At 44.1% G+C, this 25,014-nt stretch overlaps 1 protein-coding gene across 1 annotated transcript in view; it reads right to left on the bottom strand.

Moving 5' to 3' along the window:
- Nucleotides 1-22,102, bottom strand: part of LOC126236638 (leucine-rich repeats and immunoglobulin-like domains protein 1) — a 113,191-nt gene extending 91,089 nt beyond the window's left edge. Inside the window, exon 1 of the mRNA XM_049946096.1 lies at nucleotides 22,069-22,102. The gene's annotated coding sequence lies outside the window, so the exon portion shown is untranslated. The remainder of the gene's footprint in view (nucleotides 1-22,068) is intronic.
- Nucleotides 22,103-25,014: the final 2,912 nt, after the last annotated feature.

Genomic DNA, 25,014 nt, shown 5'->3' with positions numbered 1-25,014 from the left:
GTTCCACTTCATCGTTCAGGCACTTTCTCGAGGTCCTTCTCAGTAGCAGGAACCCGACTGTTGAAACAACCTCCTGCGTCATATTAGCGAACTAAATAGCATCTCCAGCTTCAGAAGATTGTTAATGACATATCTACTAAAGAAATAATAATAATAACCACTGTATTCGTACGCACTCGTTGCCCTTGTACATCCGTCTCTCCCACCTAATCTTCCTCATTTCCCAGTATTCTTAGCCGATGCAGTCTTCTTACATTTCCTTTTTCTTAGAACTCACTACATCAGAAAACCTCAATTTCTTTAAACCTATAAACTCTTATATCCGCCACTGTCACTATTGTTACCACTCTCATTATTTTTATTATTATTGCCGGCCGCAGTGGCCAAGCGGTTCTAGGCGCTACAGTCTGGAACCGTGCGACCGCTACGGTCGCAGGTTCGAATCCTGCCTCAGTCATGGATGTGTGTGATGTCCTTAGGTTAGTAAGGTTTAATTAGTTCTAAGTTCTAGGGGACTGATGACCTCAGAAGTCCCATAGTGCTCAGAGCCATTTGAACCATTTATTACTACTATTATCACTATTTGTGTCAGCAACAGCAGTAGTACAAGTACTGCCAGTATTAACTTTATTAGTTCATAGTCAGTACTATTTATTTCCAACCACAACAGGCAATCAGATGTTTTTCATATTAGTTATCATATTAAACTGTTATTTCCTAGGTAACGACGATCTAACAAATATACTGTATGTGTGAAACACTGGACCGACGTAAGAGAGGGCTTGATGGACCTAATCAGATCAGGTTAAATAAATAAATGAAATAAAGGTAAATGAGAATGTCACAACGATCGTCTCATTCAATAAAATTTCTCTGCGTTTGTGACAGCATTGTCAATATACACTCCTGGAAATGGAAAAAAGAACACATTGCACCGGTGTGTCAGACCCACCATACTTGCTCCGGACACTGCGAGAGGGCTGTACAAGCAATGATCACACGCACGGCACAGCGGACACACCAGGAACCGCGGTGTTGGCCGTCGAATGGCGGTAGCTGCGCAGCATTTGTGCACCGCCGCCGTCAGTGTCAGCCAGTTTCCCGTGGCATACGGAGCTCCATCGCAGTCTTTAACACTGGTAGCATGCCGCGACAGCGTGGACGTGAACCGTATGTGCAGTTGACGGACTTTGAGCGAGGGCGTATAGTGGGCATGCGGGAGGCTGGGTGGACGTACCGCCGAATTGCTCAACACGTGGGGCGTGAGGTCTCCACAGTACATCGATGTTGTCGCCAGTGGTCGGCGGAAGGTGCACGTGCCCGTCGACCTGGGACCGGACCGCAGCGACGCACGGATGCACGCCAAGACCGTAGGATCCTACGCAGTGCCGTAGGGGACCGCACCGCCACTTCCCAGCAAATTAGGGACACTGTTGCTCCTGGGGTATCGGCGAGGACCATTCGCAACCGTCTCCATGAAGCTGGGCTACGGTCCCGCACACCGTTAGGCCGTCTTCCGCTCACGCCCCAACATCGTGCAACCCGCCTCCAGTGGTGTCGCGACAGGCGTGAATGGAGGGACGAATGGAGACGTGTCGTCTTCAGCGATGAGAGTGGCTTCTGCCTTGGTGCCAATGATGGTCGTATGCGTGTTTGGCGCCGTGCAGGTGAGCGCCACAATCAGGACTGCATACGACCGAGGCACACAGGGCCAACACCCGGCATCATGGTGTGGGGAGCGATCTCCTACACTGGCCGTACACCACTGGTGATCGTCGAGGAGACACTGAATAGTGCACGGTACATCCAAACCGTCATCGAACCCATCGTTCTACCATTCCTAGACCGGCAAGGGAACTTGCTGTTCCAACAGGACAATGCACGTCCGCATGTATCCCGTGCCACCCAACGTGCTCTAGAAGGTGTAAGTCAACTACCCTGGCCAGCAAGATCTCCGGATCTGTCCCCCATTGAGCATGTTTGGGACTGGATGAAGCGTCGTCTCACGCGGTCTGCACGTCCAGCACGAACGCTGATCCAACTGAGGCGCCAGGTGGAAATGGCATGGCAAGCCGTTCCACAGGACTACATCCAGCATCTCTACGATCGTCTCCATGGGAGAATAGCAGCCTGCATTGCTGCGAAAGGTGGATATACACTGTACTAGTGCCGACATTGTGCATGCTCTGTTGCCTGTGTCTATGTGCCTGTGGTTCTGTCAGTATGATCATGTGATGTATCTGACCCCAGGAATGTGTCAATAAAGTTTCCCCTTCCTGGGACAATGAATTCATGGTGTTCTTATTTCAATTTCCAGGAGTGTATATAAAACTGCCGACGTTTCGGTCACTGTTGCAAGCGACCTTCTTCAAGGTGTTTTTGCAACACCCTGAAGAAGGTCGCTTACAACAGGGACCGAAACGTCGGTAGTTTTATCTATATTGACAATGCGGTCACAAACACAGAAAAGTTTTATTGAATGGGACAATGGCAGCAGAAACCTATGTTTATAAATGATTGTCTCGTTTGCATCAGGACACGCATTTCACACTTTTGTATGATACATACCTGTGTAGATATTCCTGATTCTTTGGTACAAATAAGAAAAAGTCAAAACTCAGTAAATGGAAAGCTACAATAACCGTCGTTTTGAGGCGAAAATTGTTGTTTAATGACACATTTCGTTTTATTAAGGCACATCAGATTTTGCTTCCTGTTATGCTGGGAAATAAGTATACATCAAGGTCGCGTAAATGGTAGTGGACCCTCGATACGCACCAGACGGCAGGCGAGACGATGCAGTGACAGGACGACACTTACAGAGCTGTAGAAATGGAATGTTAGTTTCCTGAGAATCAAATAATGTGTGCCAAATATGGTCCATTGATAGTGACCGGGCCAAATATCTCAAGAAATAAGCATTAAACGAAAAAACTACAAAGAATGAAACTCGTCTAGCGTGAAGGGGGAAACCAGATGGCGCTATGGTTGGACCGCTAGATGGCGCTGTCATAGGTCAAACGCATATCAGCTGCGTTTTTTAAAATAGGAAGCCCCATTTTTATTACATATTCGTGTAGTACGTAATGAAATATGAATGTTCTAGTTGTACCACTTTTTCGCTTTGTGATAGATGTCGCTGTAAAAGTCACAAACGTGTAAGTACGTGGTATAACGTAACATTCCGCCAGTGCGGCCGGCATTTGCTTCGTGATACATTACCCGTGTTAAAATGGACCGTTTACCAATTGCTGAAAAGGTCGATATCGTGTTGATGTATGGCTATTGAGATCAAAATGCCCAACGGGCGTGTGCTACGTATGCTGCTCGGTATCCTGGACGACATCATCCAACTGTCCGGACCGTTCACCGGATAGTTATGTTATTTAAGGAAACAGGAAGTGTTCAGCCACATGTGACACGTCAACCACGACCTGCAACAAATGATGATGCTCAAGTAGGTGTTTTAGATGCTGATGCTGCTAATCCGCATATCAGTAGCAGACAAACTGCGCGAGAATCGGGAATCTCAAAAACGTCGTTCTTAATGCTACATCAACATCGATTGCACCCGTACCATATTTCTCTGTGCCAGTAATTGCATGTGGACGACTTTGAACGTCGTGTACAGTTCTGCCACTGAGCTCAAGAGAAATTAGCGACGATGACAGATTTTTTGCAAGCGTTCTATTTAGCGACGAAGCGTCATTCACCATCAGCGGTAACGTAAACCCGCATAATATGCAGCATTGGGCAACGGAAAATCCACGATGGCTGCGACAAGTGGTACATCAGCAACCTTGGCCGGTTTATGTATGGTGTGGCATTATGGGAGGAACGATAACTGGCCCCCATTTTATCGATGGCAATCTAAATGGTGCAATGTATGCTGATTTCCTACGTAATGTTCCACCGATGTTACTACAAGATGTTTCACTGCATGACAGAATGGCGATGTACTTCCAACATGATAGATGTCCAGTACATAGCTCGAGTGCGGTTGAAGCGGTATTGAATAGCATATTTCATGACAGGTGGATTGGTCGTCGAAGCACCATATCATGTCCCGCACGTTCACCGGATTTGACGTCTCAGGATTTCTTTCTGTGGGGAAAGTTGAAGGATATTTGCTACCGTGATCCACCGACAACGCCTGACAACATGCGTCAGCGAGTTGTCAGCGCATATGCGAACATTACGGAAGGCGAACTACTCGCTGTTGAGAGGAATGTCGTTACACGTATTGCCAAATGCATTGAGGCTGACGGACATCATTATGAGCATTTATTGCATTAATGTGGTATTTACAGGTAATCACGCTGTAACAGTTTGCTTTCTCAGAAATGATAAGTTCACAGAGGTAGATGTATCACATTGGAACAACCAAAATAAAATGTTCAAACGTACTTACGTTCTGTATTTTAATTTAAAAAACCTACCTTTTACCAACTGTTCGTCTAAAATTGTGAGCCACATGTTTGTGACTGTTACAGCGCCATCTATCACAAACCGAAAAAGTGGTCCTAGGTGCTGCTCATGCATGGTTGTTTAAATCTTTGGACTGGTTTAGTGACATCTCTGAACAGTTAAAGGGACTGTGTCAGTGATACAGTATCGACAGTCAACGTCTATCTTCAGGAGTTCTGAGAACTATAGTGATGCATTCCTTTTTGTGATGTGTGTATATAGCTACTCCAGCATCTGATGCACCTTTTATTATCAGTTTCCATTTTATTTGCAACATTTGAGTGCTTATTTTCTTTGATTAACTACAATAAAAATGTCTCTCAAAATGCTTGGCCTTCCACCCCCGCAGTTCAGAAGCACAATATTCAGCCACTACAAAAACGACGGCGACACTTCATTAGCTCACGACAGAAAGAAAATGAAAAGATCTGGATTTATCCTCTTTCGACGGCGATGTGATTAGATCGCTAATTAGCTGTTAAGGAAAGTAAGTTCCTTGCGAAGTTTCAGGTTTCTCTCAGCCCATACTTGTTGGACATGTTACCAGTGCGATTTAGAAGAAGCTAAACAGGGAGTTGAAAATGCTTGTAAATGGAGAAATACGTAACATGTAACAACTTGATTGCCGCAACAACTTTGATGGCAGCAATTCTCCTGCCCTTGCATTGGCGTTACTATTTGGTCGAATATGTACCCAAGTAGAACAATCGTATTAAGGTAAAAAAAACACAGTCTAAAGAATCAGTAACGAAAGTTTTTGTAAGACAAATGATACTAAAGTGGCTGATAGCTGTATCCTTCGTTACCCTCTAAAGTGTTAGATAAGGATATGTACGCAAATTTTCTTATGCTGTAACTTTAGGTCAATTCAACATTCAGAATTGCACTTCAAAAGGACCCTTACATTGAGACATCTTCTTATACCTAGTCGTAGCACATGGTAAAGTTTTTAAACGATGAATATCAAAAGATGGATTTTTCTGCAACTTATTTAAGTTATATTATTCGTCGGTCACGACATTCTATAAGAAACGCCCCAGTTTCCCAGATTGGTCGGTTGTATGTCTGGTTAGGTAGTTATGTAAAAGAATAGATGTCGAAGAAAATACAGGAGGGCGCCACTTGATTAGTTTGTTTCTTTTTTTTTCGTTGTAGGGCGGTGGGGGGGGGGGGGGTCATTAGTCTTCCGACTACCGCTCCCACCAGTTGTTCCCTAATGTCCTGTTGTCCTGTCCCTTCTTTTTGTGCTTCAGTATTTTCCTTTCTTCGCCGATTCAGCTAAGAACGTCCTCGTTCTTTATTTTATAAGTCCAATTAATTATCAACACCCTTCTAAAGCAACATATCTCAAACACTTCGATTCTCTTCTTCTCCGGTTTGATCTGTATAGAGAGAAACTAAAATATGCTTCACATGCGGATCGATACTGGGTCCTTCGCTGTTCTTGCTATATATGAATTATTTATTTGAATATAGAGACATAATTATTTCCTATGCATGAACAAGTAAAACAGTAGATGACACCTTTGTGAAAGCTTTTATCTGGTTCGATGCAAATGGGCTTGTTTCAAACTTCGAGGAAACACAGCTCATCTAATTTCGTGATGTATAAAATGTAACAATTTCCATTGGTATAGTGCACCACCAACAAAAGAGTAGACAACACTATTATTTTGTCACTGAAAACCAATGTATCTGAATAATTGTCATTCGAGGTCATCCTTGTACAGGTCCAGTCCCAACTTGACCTCGCTATCGTCATGAAAGCCGGGCAATGATTTTATTTATTTATTTTTATTTTTTTTTGTACCGTAACGTTCATTGTACCGGGGTCTATGCCTTTGTTGGACTAGGAGCTCTAACTCTCAAATCTGGCCTCAGTTACTTCTGTGCGTCGTTGCGTTGTGAACTTCGTCAGGATATCACACTCATTTCATATCGAAATTGTTAACACCACTGACCCTCATGTACTGTTTCTCATGATTTTCGAATCACAGAAGTAACTGAAGGAGGGAGTACGTCTTTCCTAAACAGATACAGTACTCAGCTGAGGGAAAAATGTGGGATACACCGCGACTGCTCACCTTTCATTTTTCAGCTTTCCTCTTTTACCTATTACGCTTTCCTTTTAGATATCAGCGTGTGTCGACTTTGCTGTCGAATTTACTCTGCGGCACGAGAAAAACCAATCCTCACAATCCTTTGCAACAGGAATGAAACACGGTTGCCAAATTGCCAACAAAAAGCAGGTTTCTCGCTTTCACCAGTGGAAGTAAAATTTATAAAATGCCATTAATAACATAAGCTAACGTTATTATCCTAATAAAGCACGTTGGCATACACCGTACTGTACATTGCTACGTGCTACATGTGGTGGCTAAACCAACACAGCGATAAATAGTCTTGGAAAGATCCCAACCGCCTACAAACACTTTTAAAAATGCTCCATTAAGTTTCGGGAATGCAGCCGCATGTATTCTGCTTCTTCTTCTAATATTTCGGCTGTATACCTTTCAGCCATCTTCAGAGAGAGCCGTACGACTGACGCTCCAGCGCTCGCTCCATCCTTTTAAACTCGCGGACCACACCACTGCGCATGCGGCCACAGATAAACAAGGCGCCAGTGACGTTGATTGGCGGCAAAGACGTACAATATGCATGAGTTACGTCTGTAACTGCGCATTCGATCCGTGCTGGGAGGTCGATATATTACTGGGAGCTGAACTGTAGCGGCGTCTTTGTAAGTTCAATACTGAAAGTGCCGGATTCCATGATTTATCTAATGTGAAACCGCTGTCTCTATTAATTAAATTCTTCGTCAAGCGGATTTCAATGGCCTCTTTTACTACGGAGTCCCAGAAAGATGAAACAGAAGTCAGAATTTCGACATTTTCATATACCATAGAGTGACCAGAATCAATACAATGCTCTGCCACAGCCGATTTACTGGGTTGTAAGAGCCGAGTGTACCTGCGATGTTCCGTACACCTCTCTTGGACTGTACGATTCGTTTGTCCGATGTATGAAAGGCCACATTCACATGGTATCTTGTAAACTCCAGGCTTGCGGAGTAGTAAGTCATCTTTAACGGAACCCAGGAGCGCAGCCGTCTTCGCCGGTGGACGAAAAATCACTTTTACTTTATGTTTAGTGAGGATCCGTCCTATTTTGGATGAAAGGCTTCCCACATACGGCAGGAAAGCCATGGATTTAAATGTTTCCTCTTCATCTTCTGCATTTCTTATGGACACCTTAGGTTTTATTTGTAGTGCCTTACGTATCTGTTGTGGAGAATACCCGTTGTCCTCAAAAACTCTCTTCAGATGTAAAAGTTCGTCTTTTAAACTACTTTCATCAGATATGACGTGTGCTCGGTGTACCAAAGTTCTTAGAACACTACTCGTCTGCGAAGGATGGTGACAGCTATTTGCATGTAAATATAAGTCCGTATGGGTCGGTTTCCGATATACTGCATGACCCAAAGTGCCATCTTCTTTCGCCGAACCAAGACATCCAAAAATGGAAGACATCCCTCCTTTTCCACTTCCATTGTGAACTGAATTTGTCCATGGATGGAATTCAGATGGTTTAAGAAGTCCTGCAATTTGTCCTCGCCATGGGGCCACACTACAAAGGTATCATCAACGTACCTCCAAAAAACTGTAGGCTTCAAACTAGCAGACTCCAGGGCCTTCTCCTCGAAGTCCTCCATAAATAAATTGGCCACCAAGGGTGACAAAGGACTACCCATGGCAACACCGTCAGTCTGTTCAAAAAAGTCGTTATTAAATAAAAAGTATGTGGAGGTCATGACATGGTGAAACAAAGCTAAAATCTCCTTATCAAAACTTTTTCCAATGAGATCTAAAGATTCAGAGAGAGGTACCTTAGTAAATAGCGACACTACATCAAAGCTGACTAATAGATCAGAGGTGTTCAGTTTCAAAGATTTTAATTTGCCAATGAAATCTGCAGAGTTCCTTATACGATGATCACATTTTCCCACAAGCGGCCTCAATAGTGACGCCAGGTGCTTGGCACAATCATAGTTGGGAGAACCAATATTGCTCACGATACGACGTAGAGGAACGTCTTTCTTATGGATCTTTGGGAGTCCATAAAGCCTTGGAGGCACTGCACCACTTGGTTTCAGTCTTCGTATGACTTCCGGTGGAAATGGGGAGGCATGCAAAAGCGACGCCGTCTTCCTTACCACCTTGTTGGTGGGGTCCTTACTGATCTTCCGGTACATACTATCATTCAATAAGCTGTATATCTTATCATGATAGTCGTCACGTGACATTAAGACAGTGGCATTACCTTTATCAGCAGGGAGAACCACCGTTTCGGTATCTTGGCGGAGCATACGTAGTGCAGTCCTCTCTGCCACAGATATATTGCTTCTTTGTGGGCGAGCCTTCATAACAGCTCGACACGTTTCGCGTCTTATTTCATCTGCAGAATCCGTAGAAAGTGGTCGAACAGCTTCTTCAACGGCACTGATGAATGCAGGTATAGGCAAAACCTTTGGCGTGGGTGCAAAATTCAGTCCTTTGCTTAAGACCATCATCGTAGCATCGTCCAAATCTCTATCCGTCATATTAATGACGGAGCGTCGAATGATACTTTCTTGCTGTGGAGATGGCTCAAGTCCGGTTGAACTTTGCAGTCTGTCTTGATGTCGCTACCTCACGAACCCAGTCTGATTTGGCCCATGTTGTACCATCTATCCAGTTCCAAGAGTTGCTGGGTAACTCCACAGACATCTTCAGGTGCAGACGATAAAGTTCTTGAGAAACATGATCCAGCTTCCTTCGTGTAAATCGGATCCTCTCCTTAACGATAGCAGAGCCAGCTTTCTCCACAGCAAGAAAGTATCATTCGACGCTCCGTCATTAATATGACGGATAGAGATTTGGACGATGCTAAGGTGATGGTCTTAAGCAAAGGAATGAATTTTGCACCCACGCCAAAGGTTTTGCCTATACCTGCATTCATCAGTGCCGTTGAAGAAGCTGTTCGACCACTTTCTACGGATTCTGCAGATGAAATAAGACGCGAAACGTGTCGAGCTGTTATGAAGGCTCGCCCACAAAGAAGCAATATATCTGTGGCAGAGAGGACTGCACTACGTATGCTCCGCCAAGATACCGAAACAGTGGTTCTCCCTGCTGATAAAGGTAATGCCACTGTCTTAATGTCACGTGACGACTATCATGATAAGATATACAGCTTATTGAATGATAGTATGTACCGGAAGATCAGTAAGGACCCCACCAACAAGGTGGTAAGGAAGACGGCGTCGCTTTTGCATGCCTCCCCATTTCCACCGGAAGTCATACGAAGACTGAAACCAAGTGGTGCAGTGCCTCCAAGGCTTTATGGACTCCCAAAGATCCATAAGAAAGACGTTCCTCTACGTCGTATCGTGAGCAATATTGGTTCTCCCAACTATGATTGTGCCAAGCACCTGGCGTCACTATTGAGGCCGCTTGTGGGAAAATGTGATCATCGTATAAGGAACTCTGCAGATTTCATTGGCAAATTAAAATCTTTGAAACTGAACACCTCTGATCTATTAGTCAGCTTTGATGTAGTGTCGCTATTTACTAAGGTACCTCTCTCTGAATCTTTAGATCTCATTGGAAAAAGTTTTGATAAGGAGATTTTAGCTTTGTTTCACCATGTCATGACCTCCACATACTTTTTATTTAATAACGACTTTTTTGAACAGACTGACGGTGTTGCCATGGGTAGTCCTTTGTCACCCTTGGTGGCCAATTTATTTATGGAGGACTTCGAGGAGAAGGCCCTGGAGTCTGCTAGTTTGAAGCCTACAGTTTTTTGGAGGTACGTTGATGATACCTTTGTAGTGTGGCCCCATGGCGAGGACAAATTGCAGGACTTCTTAAACCATCTGAATTCCATCCACGGACAAATTCAGTTCACAATGGAAGTGGAAAAGGAGGGATGTCTTCCATTTTTGGATGTCTTGGTTCGGCGCAAAGAAGATGGCACTTTGGGTCATGCAGTATATCGGAAACCGACCCATACGGACTTATATTTACATGCAAATAGCTGTCACCATCCTTCGCAGACGAGTAGTGTTCTAAGAACTTTGGTACACCGAGCACACGTCATATCTGATGAAAGTAGTTTAAAAGACGAACTTTTACATCTGAAGAGAGTTTTTGAGGACAACGGGTATTCTCCACAACAGATACGTAAGGCACTACAAATAAAACCTAAGGTGTCCATAAGGAATGCAGAAGATGAAGAGGAAACATTTAAATCCATGGCTTTCCTGCCGTATGTGGGAAGCCTTTCATCCAAAATAGGACGGATCCTCACTAAACATAAAGTAAAAGTGATTTTTCGTCCACCGGCGAAGACGGCTGCGCTCCTGGGTTCCGTTAAAGATGACTTACTACTCCGCAAGCCTGGAGTTTACAAGATACCATGTGAATGTGGCCTTTCATACATCGGACAAACGAATCGTACAGTCCAAGAGAGGTGTACGGAACATCGCAGGTACACTCGGCTCTTACAACCCAGTAAATCGGCTGTGGCAGAGCATTGTATTGATTCTGGTCACTCTGTGGTATATGAAAATGTCGAAATTCTGACTTCTGTTTCATCTTTCTGGGACTCCGTAGTAAAAGAGGCCATTGAAATCCGCTTGACGAAGAATTTAATTAATAGAGACAGCGGTTTCACATTAGATAAATCATGGAATCCGGCACTTTCAATATTGAACTTACAAAGACGTCGCTACAGTTCAGCTCCCAGTAATATATCGACCTCCCAGCACGGATCGAATGCGCAGTCACAGACGTAACTCATGCATATTGTACGTCTTTGCCGCCAATCAACGTCACTGGCGCCTTGTTTATCTGTGGCCGCATGCGCAGTGGTGTGGTCCGCGAGTTTAAAAGGATGGAGCGAGCGCTGGAGCGTCAGTCGTACGGCTCTCTCTGAAGATGGCTGAAAGGTATACAGCCGAAATATTAGAAGAAGAAGCAGAATACATGCGGCTGCATTCCCGAAACTTAATGGAGCAGTCATTGCGCCGCGAAAACCTGAAGATTCACTTTTAAAAATATTTTATTCTGACGCCAGTCAGATTTCAGTAACTGTATTTCTCTTCAGTAACGTTTTCTCGACATCTGTAATGTGTTCCAGCGATCGATAATTTGTACGTCTGATGTGAGATACACTGTGACATGTTCATGTGCCAATCGGACATCTGAAATGTAACGTCCACTGTTCAAAGTGCCATCAGTGCGAACAAGAGGTGACCGAGACGTGTAACTCATGGCACCCCATACCATCACGCCTGGTGATACGCCAGTATGGCGATGACGAATACGCGCTTCCAATGTGCGTTCACCGCGATGTCGCCAAACACTGATGCGACCATCATGATGCTGTAAACAGAACCTGGATTCGTCCGAAAAAATGACGTTTTGCGATTCGTGCACCCAGGTTCGTCGTTGAATACACTACTGCAGGCGCTGCTGTCTGTGATGCAGCGGACTAATGACCTCAGCAGTTGAGTCCCATAGTGCTCAGAGCCATTTGAACCATTTTGTGATGCAGCGTCAAGGGTAACCGCAGCCATGGTCTCCGAGCTGACAGTCCATGCTGCTGCTAACGTCGTCGAACTGTTCTTGCAGATGGTTGTCGTCTTGCAAACGTCCCCATCTGTTGACTCAGGGATCCAGACGTGGCTGCACGATCTATTACAGCCATGCGGATAAGATGCCTGTCATCTCGACTGCTAGTGATACGAGGCCGTTGGGATCCAGCACGGCGTTCCGTATTACCCTCCTGAACCCACCGATTGCATATTCTGCTAACAGCCATTGTACCTCGACCAACAGGAGCAGCAACGTCGCGATACGATAAACCGTAATCGCGCTAGGCTACAATCCGATCTTTATCAAAGTCGGAAACGCGATGGTACGCATTTCTCCTCCTTACACGAGGCATCACAACAACGTTTCACCAACTGCTGTTTGTGTATGAGAAATCGGTTGGAAACTTTCCTCATGTCAGCACTTTGTAGGTGTCGCCACCGGCGCCAACCTCGTGTGAATGCTCTGCAAAGCTAATCATTTGCATATCACAGCACCTTCTTCCTGTCAGTTAAATTTCGCATCTGTAGTACGTCATCTTCGTGGTGTAGCAATTTTTATGGCCAGTAGTGCACGTAAATGTTTCATACCATAGCATGAATATCGAAGGACCTTTTATTACTCTTAGCGTACATTAAAAGCCAAAGGAACTGGTACACCTCCCTAATATCGTGGAGGGCCCCTCGAGCGCGCAGAAGTGCCGCAACACACGTGACATGGACCCGAATAATGTCTGAAGTGGTGCTCGAGGCAACTGACATAATGAATCCTGCAATAAATCCGCAAAAGTACGAGGGGATGGAGATCTCTTCTGCACAGCACGTTGCAAGGCATTCCAGATATGCTGAATAACTTTCACGTGTCGGGAGCTGGATGGCCAACGGAAGTGTAGCAATTCTGGACGTGTGGGGTGCCGCATTGTCCTATTGGAATTGCCCAAGTCCGTCGGAATATGCAGTGGACATGAATGGATGCAGGTGATCAGACAGGATGCTTTCGTACGTATCAGAGGTCCCATATCACTCCAACTGCACACGCCCCGTACTATTACAGAGCCTCCACCACCTTGAAAAGTCCCGTGCTGACATGCAGGGTCCATAGATTCATGAGGTTCTCTCCATACCCGTACATGTCCATCCGGTCGATACAATTTGAAACGAGACTCGTCCGACCAGTCATCAACAGTCCAATGTCGGTGTCGACAGGCCCCGGCGAGATGTAAAGCTTTGTGTCGTGCAGCAATTAATGGTACACGAGTGGGCCTTTGGCTCCGAAAGCCTATATCAATGATGTTTCGCACTTGTTGATGGCCAAGAATTGAAATCTGCAGCAATTTGAAGAAGGGTTGCAGTTTTGTCACGTTGAACCATTATCTTAACTCGTCGTTGGTCCCGTTCTTGCAGGATTTTTTCCGACCACAGCGATGTCGATGATTTGATGTTGAACCGGTGATATTCAAGGTACACACGTCAAATGATCGTACGAAAAAACCCCCACTTCATCGCTACCTCGGAGATGCTGTGTCCCATCGCTCGTGCGCCGACTATAACACCACGTTCCGACTCACTTAAATCTTGATAACCTACTATTGTAGCAGCAGTAACCGATCTAACAGCTGCGCAAGATACTTGCCTTATATAGACGATGCCGACCGCAGCGCCGTCTTCTGACTGTTTACACATTTCTGTATTTGAATACGCATGCCTGTACCAGTTTCTTTGGGGCTTCAGTGTATTAAGCACATATTATCAATATATATGTCACCCTACCATCTTAGAATAGGGCATAAAGATCAAAACTATCTTCCAATTAAATAGCCATAGCTGAAAAGATAATTTTAAGGAGTTCCACACAGTTTCATTTTAATTCATACCCTGTTACCAGTATTATGTGACGTATACCAGGCCCTCGTCCAGATCCTGAAGGCCCGAGGGATGCCAATCGGCCACTGTCTCGTCCTCTGTCATTTGGCGTCAAGCGGACTCGGTATGGAGGGGCATGTGATCAGCAACCTGCTCTCCCGGATGTTTATTATGACTTTCGAGATTGCCGAGCGAGGTGGCGCAGTGGTTAGCACACTGGACTCGCGTTCGGGAGGACGACGGTTCAATCCCGTCTCCAGCCATCCTGATTTAGGTTTTCCGTGATTTCCCTAAATCGCTTCAGGCAAATGCCGGGATGGTTCCTTTGAAAGGGCACGGCCGATTTCCTTCCCAATCCTTCCCTAACCCGAGCATGAGCTCCGTCACTAATGACCTCGTTGTCGACGGGACGTTAAACACTAACCACCACCACCACTTTCGAGATTGCGGAGCCGCTACTACTGGCATCACGACGCTCAGTGGAACGCGTGAAAGCCCTCTCAGCTAGGACATATAACTGGAACTGCAGGGAACCGCACCCATTTGCTCCGCATGTTAGCCATCTACGCTGACCACGCAGCTGCCAAAGCGGACTGTGTGATACAGAGCTTCCCAATAAGATGTATACTCTACAGTTTTTGCATTATGTTTGTAAGGCTTCTGTAAATATATCTGTTTCGTTGTATGATACAGGGCATTATAAAATCAGTACACAGAACATTACCCACCAGTTGTAGAAAACATGTTATTTATTTACTACAAAGGTTTTCGGCACTATATTAGCCAATCATCAAGTTCTATAAAACAAATTATGACATCGCATTATTACACATACTGGCACATCTGTAGTTTTACATGCCTTGAAGTAAATATGTCATTAAACACCGTCAAAAGTAAAAAGAAAGCAGCAAACATGCTTTGCCAAATCAGAATCATTTCTTCAACACCTCCGGTTAGGCGCATAACACTCCACAAACTAACTCTCAACTAAAGGCAACTGCCCTCACCTACCGAAGTTTGTACTGTCACGTAACGTACACTGACGAGCCGAAACATTGTGACCACTGCTTAATATCTTGTTTATCCGTCTTTGGAACAAAAGGCATCACTGCATCACTGATCCTGCGTATCAGGGATCCGATAGTTTGTTGGTTGGTTTGTGGAGTTGTATGGCATTAGATATTTACGCACAGGTTATGTAATCCGGAGAAATAATGGACCGCTGATTTCCGTACGCGGTGATGGCGCCAAATAGTTGCCCAGATGGGTTCCATGGAACTTACATCAAGCGAATTTGTTCGCCAAGACATCAATGTGAGTTGACTACAATGCTCCGCAAACCACTGTAGCACGGTTCTAGCTCCGAGAGAGAGAGAGAAAATTATACTGCTGAAAAATGACATCGCCGTCGGGGAAGACGTCAAGCATGAAAGGATGCAGGTGACTTGCAAGTGTCAGCGTGTCATCTATTACTACGATAGCTCCCATGAAAGCGCAGAAGAATTTCTCCCGCAGCATAATAATGCTCCCACCAGCCATTGTCCGTGGCATACTGCACGTTTCGAGCCTCCGCTCACCTCGATGACGGCGTTTTTGGAGACGTGTGGCAAAAATGTGTTAACACAAAGAGCAGACACGTTTCCATTGATCGATGGTCGACTCCCCGTAGTCCCGTGCTCACTGCAATCTTAATTGACGATATCGTTGGGGCAAAACATGAACACGAAGAGGAGCTCTGTTGCGGAGCTCCATGTTCAACAATGTACTATGAACGGTGTGCTCAGAAACACTTTGCGTGCGTGCGCCAGCATTGTGCTCTTTCGGCAGAGATGCCACAGCTCACCATCTGCCTTAGTTTACAGAGCAGACAAGACTCCGAACCCCACGTTCTGTGAAGTTGTGGACGTCCTACCATTTAGATTCTAGTGGTAGCTTCACGATCCTGCTGCTTCTTCCGTAGATGCTCACGACAGTAGAACGTGAATATTCGAGCTGCTTCGCCGTTTTTCAGATACTCTTCCACAGACTCTACATAGCAATAATCTGCCGTTTTTAAAAGTTGTTTACCTCAATGGGTTTCCCCATTTTCATCCCATGTCTTCAATAGGGTGCTCTCCCGCCCGTGTCTCCTCCGCTTACATGTCTCTGTTACCACGTTAAGTGCCAGCAACGCCAATACGCGGCGGTCAACCTCACAATGTTTTGGCTTATCACTGTATGTCTTCGAGGCCCTAACGGTGCTGCAATGCTAGTCTCCGTACAGAATAGCCAACACGAAACATTAAATGTTTCTGAATGTAGGTACTTAGTAGTGTGTGTGTGTGTGGTTTGAGGTTTTCGGTTCGAATCCTGCCTCGGGCATGGATGTTTGTGATGTCCTTAGGTTAGTTAGGTTTAAGTAGTTCTAAGTTCTAGGGGACTAATGACCACAGCAGTTGAGTCCCATAGTGCTCAGAGCCATTTGAACCATTTTGAGGTTTTCGGGCGCTAAACAGCATGTTCATAAGCACCCAAACGCATAGAAACAGGAACACATGCGGTGGAAGGACGAAGACGGACAGCGAACAAGGAGAACGGCTAAAAGACACAGGCCTGACGTAGTTCCAAATCCTCACATACAGAGGCAAAACAAGAGGAGAAGAAACGCACTAAAAAAGGAAAAGAAACACAAGGAAAAGAAAACAGAAATCGAAGGGAAACAAGTAGGTAATCGTGACTGGCGGACCTCTTACCTAAAACCTGGGTGAGCCAGTCACCCAGCAGCCCATTAAAATCATCTACATCATTTCATAATTGTGTGTATGGCAGAGGTTCAGCGAACCACCTTCAAGCAATTTCTCTACCGTTCCACCCTCGAATGCCGCGCGGGAAAAGCGAGTACCTACATCTTTCTTTGCGAGCTCTGATTTCTCTTATCTTATTACGATGATTATTTCTTTCTATGTATTTGAGCGCCTATAGAATATTTTCACAATCGGAGGAGAAAGTTGGTGATTGACATTTGACGAGAAGATGCTGCCGCAATGAAAAACGGCTTTGTTTTAATGAGTACTACGTCAATTCACGTATCATGCCCGTGACTGTATAATCTATTCCTCAATCATTCAAATCGAGCTGCCCTTCTTTGAACTTTTTCGATGTCCTCTGTCAGTACCGGCTGACTGGAATCCCACAACGGATAGCAGTACTCCAATACAGGACGCACAAGTGTGGTGTAAGGAGTTTCTTTAGCAGAACTGTTGCACTTTCTAATTGTTCTGACAATCAATCGCAGTCGTTTTACCCACAACATTATCTATGAGACCGTTCCAATTTAAGTTATTCGCAACTGTAATTTCTAAGTATTTTGTTGAGTTTACAGCCTTTAGATTTGTGTGATTTATCGTGTAACCGAAATTTAGGGAATATATTTTAGCACTCATTTGGTCACACTTTTCATTATTTAGAGTCAATTGCCACATTTCGCACCATACAGGTGTCTTGTCTATATCATTTGGCAATTGGTTTTACTCATCTGATAAGATGGTAAATAACTGCATCATCTGCAAACAATCTAAGAGGAGTGCTCAGATTGTCTTCTATGTTCTTTATGTAGATCAAGAACAACAGAGTGCCTACAACACTTCCTTGGGGAACGCCAGACTTACTGCTGTTTGATTCGATGACTTTCCATCATTTACTATCGGCTGTGACCCGTCTGACCGGAAATCACGAATCCAGTCAGACAGCTGAGGCGATCTTCTTAGGCACGCAATTTGATTAGAAGAAGCTTATGGCAAACGGCGTCGAAAGCCTTCTGGATCTCTAAAAATATGTAATCAATTTGACATCCCCTGTCGACAGCACTAATTACTTCGTGGGAATAAAGAGCTGGTTGTGATTCACAAGAATGATAATTTCTGAATCGGTTCTGGCTATTTTTCAATAAATCGTTTCAATCGAGGTAATTAACAATGTTCGAACACAGTATATTTTCTAAAATTCTTCTGAAAATCGACGTTACTGATACGGATCTGTAATTCAGCTGATTACTCCTATTTACTTTCTTGTCTAAAGGTGTGACTTTTGCAACTTTCCAGTCATTACGTACGGATCTATTGAAGAGTGTTTCACTGTTCATGATTGTTAAGTATGGCGCTACTGTATCTGGATGCTCTGAAAGGAACCTGACTAGTACACAATCTGGACCAGGGGCGTTGTTTCTATGAGGTGATTTAAGCTGCTTAGCAAAACCGAGGATATGTACTTATACGTTACTCATTTTTGTAGTCATTCTAGATGCAGATTCTGGAATATTTAATTTTTGATCAGAGTAATCAATGTTTTTTAATTATCCGTAACGTTGACATAAATTAATATTGTATGTGCAGAATGCAATGCAGATCTGACATGTTTTGGTATAGATAACACAATTATGGTCCCAAAAAGGCAGTAGAAAGAGTAAAAAAAGTGTGAAAATTCCTAAACATGGTGCAATCAAATTAGTGAAGAATCTTATGGTTGTCAATGACTGCCTTCAAGAAATACTAGGGGTGTCCAGAAAGTAAGTTCCGATCGGTCGTGAAATGGTAACCACTATGAAAATCCGATAAAGTTTTTCACAAATGTGTTGGACAGTGTCTCTAGTATGACCATAGATAGCAACACGTCACTCTTTTCATTTCTGAGCTCGCAGTGAGTGCGTAAAGATGTCTAGAAAATAGTGTCTACCGCCAAGTACGAGGGCCTGGTGAGAAATTTCACCTGAAGCTATGCAGCCAACATTACAAAATTTTCGTGGGATTTATTCTTCAAGACAATTCTCAGCCGCATTCTGCAGGGGCAATGAAGAAGCCCCTGCATCGTTTTCAATTGCAAATGTTTGAATACCCACAATACAGCCCCTAATTGTCTCCCTCTGAATTTTATCTCTGCTCACATGAACCGCTGGCTAAGAAGACAACATTTTGGCACAGACAACGAGCTGTAGGCCAGCGTAGAGAATTGGCGGAAAGCACTGGCGGCTGTCTTCTATGATGAGGGTATTGGAAAGTTGGTACAACGCTACGACAAATGTCTAAGTCAGAACGGCGACTACGTAGACAAGTAGCTGGAAGGTGTAGCTAACTGTTACAAATAAAACACTTCTGACTTTCACTGTGGTTTCCATTTTGCGACCGATCGGAACTTACTTTCTGGACAGCCCTCGTATTAAACATTTCAGTGTCGTATGTTCATAAATTCAGAGAATAAGTACATTCAGCTTGTGTGTTAAACTGTTTTTGTAAACATACGCTCCAAATGTTATTGCAGCTGTTTATAAGTATGTGCTATGCTTACTAACGGATCGCTCAAAATTCGTTTCTGGCGTTTACTCACGGAAGTCAGTTACGTTGTTGTACAAGGCACATGACTTAGACTTGATATTTAGTGATCACAATATTGTTGCGTTAAAATATGTTAACAAAACTGAGACCTATCCTCGTAAACTAATGGAGACTGGCAACTGAGACACGTGTGGCGCTACAGAAGTAATGACGTTACATTAGTGGAAAACCGTAGGACCAACAAATAACGAATGTTGGCTCTTAGGAATAGGAGTGTAAGACATATAGTGCCAATAGAAGAGTAGTGATGGAAATACTCTTTTTAGGTCTCGAAAGTAGTGTCCACTACAAATATAAAGATTCACATTGACACGAGTCTATTGTTCTGGCTGCTAGTTAGTTACTTATTTGCGTCTTCCATAGAGCATTTGAAGGCTTTTTTTTTATCGACATGTCAGTTTACCGGATGTGTACAAACGATTAGTCGCTACTATTTTAGTCCTACACACACCTTGGCGCTCGATCTTCAGAGAAGACCGAATTCCGCTGGCAAAGAAAATTTGCCGGCCCATACCCTCACGAAATGGGGCGGAAGTATTGGTGTTGCGATCGTTTTCTAATGACGCGAGTGAACGCAAACACTATGGGTTAAACCTCAGGCTTCTCAGTTAGTCTCGGAGATTGGGGAGGATTTCTTGACAGTAATCTGCTTCTCGCATGGGGAGAAGCTCGACAGGCGCTTTCAAGACGATTGGTCTATACGCTGGGTCTACGCTTCAACCTTACATTTTATGTTAATAAATAGCTTTCAAGTTCCATGCGTCAAAAAATTTTGTTCTGCTTCTATCTGTAGCCGTGACCTAACTGCTCTGTAAAAATAGAGACACAATCCGCCCATACTGCGTGTAGTCATCGATATCAGTCATTTGATTTGACGACGGCTTCCCCTAGACCCTACCACGCATTGCGGTACTCGGCCATGAGCACACATGTTGATACCGAGCGTTTTCTAAAGCCATCTTTCCATCTTCGTCAATGCCATCATATCGATCTTTCTTCATCACTTGGAATTCGGCAAAGAAATTTCACGTTTCTTTCACCATGAATTGGCCTGGCTAAGTGACCCTCGTATTTCACCTACCTATCGTATGAGAACACTTTCTTTCCCTCTCATGCGCCTAGCGTCGACGGGATACTACATGAACCTCAATCGTTCCTCCTTCCTCGTCGTACATTGTCATAGGGAAAACACATGGACTGGTCATAATCCTTTGATAGGCAGGATTCGACAATACAGCTACATCCACACTATGTCCGCAAGTCATCTTGAGGTGGGTAGCGCAGGGTGGTTTCTGTACAATAGTGAGTTCCCCATTTTTCTTTCCCAGTCGAGTCTGATTCGCTGGATGAGTGACTGCCGATAAGCTTTCGAGTGGGCTCGAAATTAAAAAGTTTTTCTTCGTGGTATTTTCGCGAGATATACGCACCAATAAGCTGCAATAATTGATTGGCGACTCCATAGTGTCCTGTGCACTACGATCAGGTAATGGGTATACTTGAAAAGAGAGACAGCATTGGTCGTATATTTTTACTATCGCAAAATCGATTTTCTGTCACTGAGTGACCATCTTCAGTGCTGTATTATATAACTTAAATTAGTAAGCACTGGTGTCTGGTGTCAATAAGCTTATGGCAATCACATAGACCAATCTATGTGATTGCCATAAGCTTATTGACACCAGACACCAGTGCTTACTAATTTAAGTTGTATGATACAGCACTGAAGATGGTCACTCAGTGACAGAAAATCGATTTTGCGATAATAAAAATATACGACCAATGCTGTCTCTCTTTTCAAGCTGCAATAAGCTTAAATCGGTTGACTTTTCTTCCAGTGATTGTTCTGTAGTCGTACAATCATACAATAAAGACTCTTTTTGTCTATGTATTCGCAGTACGTTACATTTGTTCACACTGAGTATCAGTTTTCACCCCCTTCACCAGGCGGTGATCGTCTGCAGGTTTCCTGAATGTCGCTACTATTCTCTAGCATTCCGACTTCTCTGTATACAACAGCGTCATCCGCCAAAAGCCTCACGGAATTTCCGATGTTGTCTACTATGACATTTGTGCGTATTGTGAGAAGTAATGGATCTATATCACTCCCCTGGGATACGCCCTATGTTACCCTCACATACGAAGACTTCTCACCATTGAGAATAACATACTGTGTTCTGCTTGATAGAGACTCTTCAGTCCAGTCACAGCTTGTCTGATACTGCGTGCGCTCGTATTTTGCTCATTGGGCGGCAGTGCGGGACTACATCGATCGCATCCGAAAGTCAAGGAAAGCGCCTGTATCTGCTGCTTTCTAGGTCTCTGGACGAACGATCGTTGTTGCCTGTACCCATGTTGATTCCTACAACAAGATTCTTGGTCTCCATAAATCTCATAATACACGAATATAAATCATGTTCCAGTATTGTACAACAGACTGGCGTCAGAGATGCAGGCCTACAGTTCTGTGCGTCTGTTTGAGGTAAATACGTTTCCTGTCAAAACGACGTATCAAGGCGACAACTACCACAGAATCCGAGCTTTTTTAAATGTGATTTCGCGTTTGGGGCAACAGTTATTCGTTCATACCGGCCTGCCTCAAAATAAACAGTATGGCCTTCAGCGAACGCTAGCAGTCCTCGTGTCGCTGTTGTAGACGTAATAAAGTAGACCTGACGTTAATGATCGAATACGGAAGTAAAAACCTTGGGTATATAAACGGGAACTGTGGCACCTCACCTTCTGCAGCTTTCGGAGCAGCGGGCGTGTAGGCGACGCGTTGCTGACTGGTCGCCACCGCACATATCTCGCGCGAAAACCATACGGCTCGCAGGAAGTGCTGAGATTAGCACGACCTGCCCCCACACACAGCTTCCGCCTGCCACCAGGAAGGTCTTTGCCGAGTCGCTACGATTCCAGCGAAACATGATTAACTACGTGTGACTAGGTGGCTTCCTCGTCGAAATCTCACGTACAAGTTGGCATTGCAACGTACTTAAGACTTAATTAATTGTTGAACTCGTATGTTCATAATGGCGTTTGAAGACACGTCAATCATTAGTTGCATTATGGGAGGGGGAAGAAACGAAAATAAAAAATGTTGAAGTATAGAGTGATTTCGAATTCGGCAGACAAACTTTCAGTGGCTGACCACGATTGTTTGCGGAAAGCTTTGATTTATGGAAAGCCTTGATCTCTAGTTACTTGTTATAGAATAAATCGGTTTGTTGCCCTAATTATATTTGAAATCGATTTTTAACGGCGAACACTTCATAGCACTGAAAATATGTAGTATTACAATGGTGACAGTGTGTTTGTTAAGGCATTAACTGCATTTATTACGATACACGCATGCATCCCTGAAGGACATTGTATCGGAGAGAAGCTCGAAGACCGACAAACTCAAGTTAAGTACCAGCTACATTCACAGCATCGATATTTTTACTCCTGAAGAAATGATAGAGATTCTACAAGCACATCTGGACTCCGCAAGCCATCTGTGCCGGCGCACAGCACTTTGTGTACCGCTCTCACTTCCCATCCACTCCCCCCTCCCTTCTTTTCCGTCTACAGTGACAAATGTTTCCCGGGAAAAACTATTGTCGGTATGGCTCCACGTTGGCACGTGTCTCTCTAATTTGCTCACCGTGGTCTTTTGCGAGATGTAGATAGGACAAGCAATATGTTAGCTGACACTTCTAGGAATGTACGCTCTCAGAACTTCAGTAGTACACCACACTGTGATGCGGAACATCTGTCTTGGAGCGTCTACCGCTGGAGCTGGTTTATCATCTCCATGACGCTTTCGTGATTCCTAAATGAATCTGTAACGAAACGCGTTGCACTTTTTGGATATTATATATTTCCTCTATCGATCTCATCTGGTACAGTACTGGCGAGTAATATTCAAATATTGGTCGAATGAGGGTTTTGTAAGCTACGTCCTGTTATTGACGGATTACATTTCTTGATGATTCTTGCAACGTATCTGTCTGGTGTCTGCCTTTCCTGCGACTAGTTTTATGTGGTCGTTACACTCTAAATCGCTCCACGTTCCTTGATATTCTAAGTAAGTAGCTTCTTCCAGTGATTTTCTGAAATCCTGTGATCATATAATAATGGATATTTCTGTCTATGTGTTCGCAATACGTTACATTTGTTTATGTTGAGGGGAAATGGCGACTCCCTGCACCAAGCATCGATTCTCTGCAGATCTTCCTCCGTTTCGGTACAATCTTTCAGGATGCCGACTTCCCTGTATACAACAGCATGATCCGTGAAAAGCCTCATGCAACTTCTGAAGTTACTTGTATATACTGTGAAAAGTGATGAACGGATATCACTCGCTTCGAGTTTTTTACGTCTGAAGACTCCTCTCCTTTGAGTATGGTATGTTGTGTTACGTTTGGTAGGAACTCTTCAATCCAGTCACAGTACCATGGATATCTTGATATCTTAACAGATGTCCTGTTGTCCTGTCCCTTCTCCTTGTCAGTGTTGTCCACATATTCCTTTCCTCTCCGATTCTGCGCAGGGCCTCCTCATTCCTTACCTTAACAGTCCACCTAATTTTCAACATTCGTCTGTAGCACCACATCTCAAATGCTTTGATTCTCTTACGTTCCCGTTTTTCCGCAGTTGATGTTTCACTACCATACAATGCTGTACTCCAAACGTACATTCTCAGAACTTTCTTCCTCAAATTAAGGCCTATGTTTGACACAAGTGACATCTCTTGGCCAGGAGTGCTCTAGTTTCCGGTACTAGACTGCTTTTGATGTCCTCTTTGCTCCGTCAGTCATCGGTTATTTGCTGCCTAGGGAGTAGGATTCCTCAACTTCATCTGCTTCGTGGCCATCAATCCTGATGTTAAGTTTCACGCTTTCCTCATTTCTGCCACTTCACATTACTTTCGTCTTTCTTCGATTTACTCTCAATCCATATTCTGCACTCATTAGACTGTTTACTCCATTCAGCAGATTATGTAATTCTTCTTCACTTTCATTAAGAGTAGCAGTCTCATCAGCGAATCGTATCACTGATATCTTTTCAACTTGACTTTTACTCCCACTCCTAAACCTTTCTTTTATTTCCCACACTGCTTCTCCGATGTACATATTGAACAATGGGGGTGAAGTACTACATCCCTGTCTTACACCCTTTTTTATCCGAGCACTTTGTTCTTGGTAGTCCAGTCTTGTTACTTCCTCTTGGCTCTCGTACCCGTCGCTCCCTACAGCTTCCCCTATTTTTCTCAGCGTTTCGAACATCTTGCACCATTTTACATTGTCGAATGCTTTCTCCAGGTCCACAAATCCTGTGAACGTATCGTCATTTTGTTTTAGTCTTGCTTCCATTATCAACCGAGACGTCAGGATTGCCTCTCTGGTGCCTTTACCTTTCCTACAGCCAAACTGATTGTCATCTACACGTCGTCACTTTTCCTTCCCATTCTCCTGTATATTATTCGTGACATCAACTTGGATTCATGAGCTGTTAGGTGACTGTGCATTAATTCTCGCACTTGTCATCTCTTGCCTTCTTTAAAATTATGTGGATGATATTTTTCCGAAAATCAGATGGTATGTTGGCAGACTCACACATTCTACACACCAACGTGAACAGTCGTTTTCATCCACTTCCCACAATGATTGTAGATATTCCGGTGGAGTTCTATCTGTCGCT

This window comes from Schistocerca nitens, chromosome 1 (genome assembly GCF_023898315.1).
Source record: "Schistocerca nitens isolate TAMUIC-IGC-003100 chromosome 1, iqSchNite1.1, whole genome shotgun sequence".
Classification (NCBI taxonomy): Eukaryota; Metazoa; Arthropoda; class Insecta; order Orthoptera; family Acrididae; genus Schistocerca; species Schistocerca nitens.
Note: the sequence above shows the minus strand (reverse complement) of the source record. Positions and strands in the feature narration are given on the sequence as shown.